Source organism: Lactuca serriola, chromosome 8 (genome assembly GCF_051521515.1).
Source record: "Lactuca serriola cultivar US96UC23 chromosome 8, Lser_US96UC23_V15, whole genome shotgun sequence".
In the NCBI taxonomy this organism is placed as follows: Eukaryota; Viridiplantae; Streptophyta; class Magnoliopsida; order Asterales; family Asteraceae; genus Lactuca; species Lactuca serriola.
In genome coordinates, this window is record NC_136415.1 from 200,003,357 (window position 1) to 200,011,172 (window position 7,816).

Below are 7,816 nucleotides of genomic sequence, written 5' to 3' on the forward strand. Positions count from 1 at the left end.
CTGTTATAATAAGTGAAAATAAGAAGAACGAGAATTGTTTGTCGACTCAAAGGTTGCTGCTTTTATTTAGATTGTGAAGGCATTTTATAGCCTAATTAACATAACTGAACTAAACAAGTCAAACTCAAATAAAGGAAATACTAAACCCATGTTTTCCTTTTTTCCAACTCCTAATACTTAATCCACATGACCGATTCAATTGAAGATCCAAACTATTTATTTTACTAAATAACAAAGACTAAAATACTAATTAAATAAACTTGTCAAGATTAAAAAAAAACGCAACATTCCCCCCCTTAATCTTGACTTGTTTTCAATCAAAGCAATGTCGATTCTTCCTCTTGGATCAAGTTTGCTTATCTATCTTTGCTATCCCACTTAGTGCACTCATAGCTAAAGGGCCCAAAGTTTCCACAATCATAGCACCAAATTCCACTCTTTTTACCTCAACCTTTTCCTCTTCCACCTCTTCCCAAGTTCTTTCCATGTCCTCTTCCATGTCCACTACTATCACTATGACTTTGTTTACTTGCCATTATGAGTTGATTAGCAAGTACTTGGAGCTATAATTAGCAAGTACTTCCTTGGAACCAAATTGAGAAACGTCTTTACAATCACCTCCTTTTCAACTGGGCAACAACACCACTTATTTTGCATAAAAAATCATTGATTGACTCATTGTCCTTCATCTTAAGCATCTCTAATTCGTTTCTTAAGGTTGGCAACTTTTCTTTTTGTTCTCGTTCGACTCTAATATACCGAACCTTGATTGATTCCCAAACATCTTTTGCATTCCTTTGTTTATCAACCTATAAAGGAACATTCTTTGGGAGAGTTTGAAAATTTATACCTTTTGTGGTATAATTCTTCTTCTCATTAACTACATATTTAGTCATCGCATCCCAATGTCCATATGCCCTCAAAACAATTTCAATCATAACAGACCAAGCAGTATAATTAGTTTAAGTCAATCTAGGAAATTGAAATGGTAAAATAGTACCTTGAGCCACAACTTCTTTTGATCACCCTTATTTTGATCCTCCTGCCATTCTTCTCTCTTACACTTTCAGTCTACTTTTTGCAAATAATATGGTAAAAAATGATACCTTTATGTCACATAATTTGGTACTCAATCTCTTTTTCTCAGGCAAATCTCCATCCCCCCCCCCCCCCCCCGGGGTTGGTCTTCGGTCTGATTGTTAAGCAGTCGGTCCTTTTGTAACATCCCGAATTTCAGAAATATGATTTAAGGGTTTAAAGTGTAATTTCTAAGAAGGGACTCGACGAGTAGGTACGCTTACTCGTCGAGTCAGAGCGGGTTTGGGTCACGAATTAAGTGATCAACTCGCCGAGTTGGTGCTGGAATGAGAAAACCCTAATCTTAGGGTTTGCACCCTATTTAAAGGACTTTATGTCCCTCTTCCAGCCTCCTATTCCCCTAGAGAATTCCAGAAAACCCTGATTTCGGGTGAGGCTTCATTGTTGAGGAGATTGGAGCTTGGACGAGGAATTTGGTGGAAGAAGCTTGAGAAATTAGAAGCTAGCATCAAGGGGTTTGTATAGACCCGAGATCTACATCAGTTTGGGCACATCTCAGAGGTAAGGAGCCATTATCTTAAGCTATTTCCTTTTTGGTTCATCCTTGGTGGTTGTTTTGGGAGTTCCTTAGCTTGTGGAGACCTATTTTGGGTTTGGAGTTTAGATCTGAGGTTGCTACTCCAAATCTAGGCTTGTGATGGTCTATAATGTCATAAAGTTTTTGTTTAAGGGTTGTTGGTGAAGCTCCTTAGTGATGGTCCATAATGTCATAAAGTTTTTGTTTGGGCCTATATCTCCTTGGTTTCACGTAAAGTTTGCAACTTTATGTGAGGGTTAGACTGTAGGAGAATGGATCTATGGTTTGGAGTCCCTGCATGGCTCGAAAAGCCTCTGAATGGATTGAGAACTGGAGAGACTTGACAAGTCACATTGGTGTACTCGACGAGTTGTATGAACATGTACATGGACTCGGCGAGTTGGAAGAACAACTCGGCGAGTCTGTTCTTGGACTCGGCGAGTCAGGACGCAGAACCCCAACCTCTTTTGGTTAAAGCCTTGAATTAAGGGAGTCGGTTGGCGACTTGGTGAGTTGGGCAGGATGGGACTTAGAGATCGTTGGACTCGGCGAGTCTTGGGGCGACTCGGCGAGTTAAGTTGTGCTACAAGAGTTTTCTGGGTATGGGAACTCGGCGAGTCGACGGGTTGACTCGGCGAGTAGAGTCAACCAGGAAGGTTGACTTTGACTGAGGATTTTGACTTTGACCAAGAGTTGACCAGTTTGACTTCTAAGGGTACTTTGGTAATATTGGTATTTATGGAATTGGTTCTTTTGTAGTGTTCTATGGTGAAGATCGTGTCGGTGGTCGGGGCAGCTTGGTCTTATCTTTTCAGTCGGCAATTGCAGGTGAGTTATCCTCACTATACTAAGGGGTCTAAGGCACCAAGGCCGACCCATTTAATATGTTACCTTGAGTTGTGTTAGATTTTGAGTATGACTTAGTGTTGCATGCTAGTGGTTATGCCTGTTAGGTAGGTCTGTAGGACTACCTGTGATGTTATATGATTATTGCATGCTTGATTCTTATGATTTATGTGTCGGTTATATGGGATGGGTAAAGGTTGTACTGCTTTGTGCGGTAGCCAACAAACCCTAGGAGCATTCCAGTTACAGGCTAAGGGAGACTCGTACTGTGGGCTCGGGAGCATTCCAGTTACGGGTTAAGGGAGACTCGTACTGTGGGCTCGGGAGCATTCCAGACTTGTACTGAGGGCTCGGTGGCAATCCAGATGTGAGCTGAGGGCTCGGTAGGCATTCCAGACTCATACTGTGGGCCCAGGGGTATTCCAGTCTGTAAAGCTGTGGACCTGTTACGTGTTGTTCTGTTCAGTTTGTTATGATATGTTATTGTTGACATGGTTATGTGGACTGTATGTGTATCGGTATTTTGGGGGTAACTCACTAAGCTTTCGGGCTTACAGTTCAGTGTTTTGTTTCAGGTACTTCAGGAGATCGTGACAAGGTGAAGGCGTGATCGTACCGCTCCTCATGTTTTATGATTTATGTGATAAGGTTATGGGGAATACTCTGATGTTTAAACTATTTTGAAAACAAATATATGAACTTAATGGTTTTGAATGAATTAAAAATGTTTTAATTTGGCTCAAATTTTATGGTCGTTACACCTTTGATGCTATGTAGCTGGCGAGTTTCGGTCAGTCTTCTTGCCAGTCTTCCTTCCTCACGCCAATATTTTGCTTTTATGGCGACAATCTTTGCTGCTTTAGTAGCCAGTCTTCACTTCTTCTTGCGATTCAAATGAAATTGCCTCTCTGGTTCTTCTAAATGAACCCTAGTCTTTGATACCAAATGTGAGAAATCACAACCGCTTACTCAATTGCAAAACAATATGTATTACTCTATTACAATATGTGAGAAAATAAAAAGAAAGAGAATTGTTTATCCGCTCAAAGGCTGCTGCTTTTATTTAGATTGTGAAGGCATTTTATAGCCTACATAACCAAAGGGAACTGAACTAATCAAACTCAAATAAAGGAAATACTAAGCCCATGTTTTTCCCTTTTCCAGCTCCTAATACTCCTAATACTTGGTCCACATGACCCGTTCAATTGAAGACACAAACTATGTATTTTACTAAATAACAAAGACTAAAATACTAATTAAATAAATATGTCAAGATTTAAAAAAAAAATCAACAAAGCCCAACAAGAAGGATGAAAATGGGGCGGGTTAAATTTCAAAGTCTGCCCAAGAAAACAACCATAAAAAATAATATCTTTCATATGCTTCTCCTGGCTGAAAGCACGAATGAGAAAGAAAAAGAGATATTGATGCTTGAAAAAAAATGAAAGAAGAAATGAGTATGAGAAGCGGGTATGACAATACACATGCATGCCGTCCAAATATTTTGGGCCGAAGATACAAAAAAACTTTTTGAAAAATATATATAAATCAAATTTTAAAAAACTATAAATGACAATTAAGAATAAAACCTGATTTCAAATTAAAATTAAAATTTTAATAGATGCGGTTTTGAATGAATATAGCCAATATCTAGAGTTGGGTCAAATTTGTACCTGAGCGTTGTGATCTATAAAAAAAGGAAGGTATCATTTTGTATACAATCACCAAGCAACCGCTTTTCTTTATTCTGCATATGTATTCCATTCTTGCTTATCATAATCTTCTTTTGTAATTAGCCAAGCAAACATCTTATCTTTCCTTTAGTGCTATTCATAATCAGGGCCTTCGGTTTTGGTTCATCATAATCTATTTTTCATATCTAAAAAAGACTATAACATCCTTTCTTTTGCAATCCACAATTACTAGATTTATTCAATATTTATACTTGGTTGTCTATTGCATGAACGTTTCTTATTTCAAGATCTGCTATATTGTCAACAACTTTGCCATCCAAGTTGTCAGAAAAGAAAAACCTAGATAAAATGGGGGAGGTGGTCGCTACTACTGTGACTGGGAAAATAGTGGACTTATTGTTTAATGCGGCTAAAAGAGAGATTGATTACATCCGAAATTACACTAAAAATGTCGACAAGTTGAAGAGTGAAACTCAAAAGCTCAAGGGTATGAGGGGTAGGATTCAACAACGAATCGATGCAGCTAAAGAAAAAGGAGAAGCTCTCTTAGCTGGTGTGCAAGAATGGATGGACAAGGCAGACATTGAAATATCCGAGGCGGAAGAGTTTCTCGAAGAAGAAACCAACACCAAGAAGACGTGCTTCAACTTACAACCTTGTGTCAATTTGGGCACCCTCTCCCATTACAGTAAAATGGCGATAAACAAGACCTCTTGTCTTCTGGATCAACAAGAAGATGGCAAAACTCATGAATCTTGTGTATCTATTCCCACTCCCGCTCCAAGATTTGTAGACCTCTACCAAACAAAGAATCTTGATGATATTGGTACCCACAAGTTGGCGTTGAGGGAAATAGTTCAAGCTATCAAAGATGACAACTTACAAATGGTTGGAATTTATGGGTTAGGAGGTTAGGGAAAACTACATTAGCCAAGGAAGTTGCTGCAGAAGTGAAGAATCTATTTGCAGAGATTGTGTTTATAACTGTCTCACAGACTATAGACGTTAAAGAGATTAAAATGAATGTTGATGTAGCTGCAAAGCGGATAATGAATGGGGAGAGGGTTCTAATCATTTTGGATGACATATGGGAAAGGCTAGTCCTTCCTGACGTGGGCATTCCATGTGGGAATGACCACATGAATTGCAAGATCTTGTTGACGTCTAGAAGCAGAAATGTATGTGAAGGGATGAACGTTGATAGGAATATTTGTGTAAACACTTTGACGAAAGAAGAAGCGTGGGTGCTTTTCAAACGTATTGTGGGTGAAAAGTTATTGAACAATGATAGTCTGGAAAATATTGCAAGAGATGTGACTGAAGAATCTGGTGGATTGCCACTCGTCATTCAAGTCGTGGGAAATGCTTTAAAAAATAAAAAAATTGATATATGGGAGGCGGCACTTGACCGACTACAAAAGCATGCCCCTCTAGAGCTCGATCAAGAGATTAGCTCAGCATTTACTCATTTGAAGCTGAGCTATGACTTACTTGATAGCAAAGAAGCTAAATCATGCTTCTTACTGTGTAGTTTGTTCAAGGAAGATGGATACATAGATATGTTACGTTTAGCAGAATATGGGGTGGGTCTTCATATATTTGATAATCTGCATAGCATTAATGATGCCGAAAAAAGAGTCCAAATTGCAATTGACACCCTCACATCCTCTTTCTTGTTATTGTTCGTGAAAGAAGAGGGAGACAAAATAAAAATGCACGACGTGGTTCGTGATGTGGCTTTGCTAATAACTTCTTCTTCTGAAAGTGAAGAGAAGTTTTTAGTGGAGGCTGGAAATAAAGATATGACAGAATGGCAACCAAGAAACAGAACCTCAGACAGCTACACCAAGATCTCACTCATGGATAACAGAATTCGTAAGCTTCCAGATCATGAACTTCATTTCCCACTCCTTGATACTTTCCTTATACGAAAAAATGATCTTTCGATTATTCCTGATGAATTCTTTGGAGGCATGAAAGAAGTTAAAGTTTTAGATATGTCTTTTAATCACATCACATCCCTTCCACAATCACTAAAGCTTCTCACAAAGCTCATTATGCTCGATCTAAGTTTCAATAGATCTCTCAATGAAATTTCTATAGTTGGGGAGCTAAAAGACCTGGAGATTCTAAAGATTAGAGGGACTGAAATAAAATTGATTCCTGAAGAGATCGGTCAATTGACCAACTTAAGGCTGTTGGATGCGGGCTACTGTCCCTATCTATCTCATGTAACACCTGGCGTCATATCAAAGCTCACTTGGTTGGAAGAGTTGTATATTGGAACCCATCATAGCAACCCTGTGTCTCGCCTTGGACTTATGGAAATAAGTAACTTGAAATCCTTCAGAGCTCTGCATTTGTGGATGGATTCAGATAAATGTCATATTTTTCCTGAAGGTACCTACTTCGAAATGTTGCGAGAATTCTTTTTTCGTTTTATTAACCAAAGGCTTATTGATTTTGAGAGACTCCTTTTTGAAAATAGTCACGGATATATTATTAATTTGGAGCGACCAAGATCATATTTAAAACGTCAACTACACATTCAAGTGTCTGACTTCCCACTCAAGATGCCAATAAAGAAACTGTTTCAGGTAAGTGATGGTATATTACTAGAGGCTCTACAAGATTTGGATAACATCATACCAGACCTTTATGGAGAGAGTGTCGATGAATTAAAGTCTATTGAGTTGGATAGATGTTACAATGTTTCATGCTTGGTGAAGACAACGGATGAGAATGCTACGCATACTATTGGTGCATCCAATGACCTTGGTCAAAGGAAAACAAAGGAAAAGTTTTTCTCCAAAGTTGAAAAAATCCGTCTGAGTGATCTTAATAACCTGAAGCTTCTTTTTGACTGTTCATTTCAATGTATAAGCTTGGGTAATCTACAAGACATTGAAATTGCATATTGTTCTTCCTTGTTGACGCTATTCCCTTTTAGTGTAGCACAAGGGCTTTCCAATCTGAGATGTATATCGATTTGCTGGTGTGACAGTTTGATGGTAGTGATTTCTGGTGGAGATGAACAAGCAACTGGTAGTGATAATGAGCAAATAGAGGATAGTAAAACCGAAGTGGGCACATATGATGCAAATATTGAGTTTACTAGCCTTACCCGTATTTACCTTATCAATTTGCCCCAACTACAGAGCTTCTATTCTGGGGGTTCTTTAATGAAATATCCGTCTTTGGAGTTTATCACTGTGGAAGGCTGTCCTAGTATGAAGAGATGGGGTTCCGGAATCCACGATATGCCCAATGGCAAATTTTGTGATGAAAAGAACCTTAACTTGTTCCATTAATGATCTTTTCGCAGTACACCATGAGAGGTATGAAAAGACGAGTACAATTGTTTAATCACACATATGCATATAAACATTCCAATATCATACAATACTATCTTTTTAATTATATAGCTCTAATAATATTTTAACCGACATCCATTGGCTTTTTTAATGAATTGAAGTCCATTTTTTTCTTTCTTGATTATTTTTTTAGATTACTATCCTTTTTAAAGAATTTATGTCCGTTCTTTATTTATTTTTTTCCTTCTTGACTATTTTCCCAGATGAAAATTATGAAGAATGTGTTGGTGCAAGAAGAAACAGTTCTTAGGTAAGTTGACTATCCTCCTTTTAAAGAAAAAAACACT

General features: G+C 38.1%; 1 pseudogene; it reads left to right on the forward strand.

Annotated features, from left to right (window-relative positions):
- The first annotated feature begins 4,503 nt into the window (after positions 1–4,503).
- LOC145067751 (disease resistance protein At4g27190-like) lies at positions 4,504–7,466 on the forward strand (annotated as a pseudogene).
- Positions 7,467–7,816: the final 350 nt, after the last annotated feature.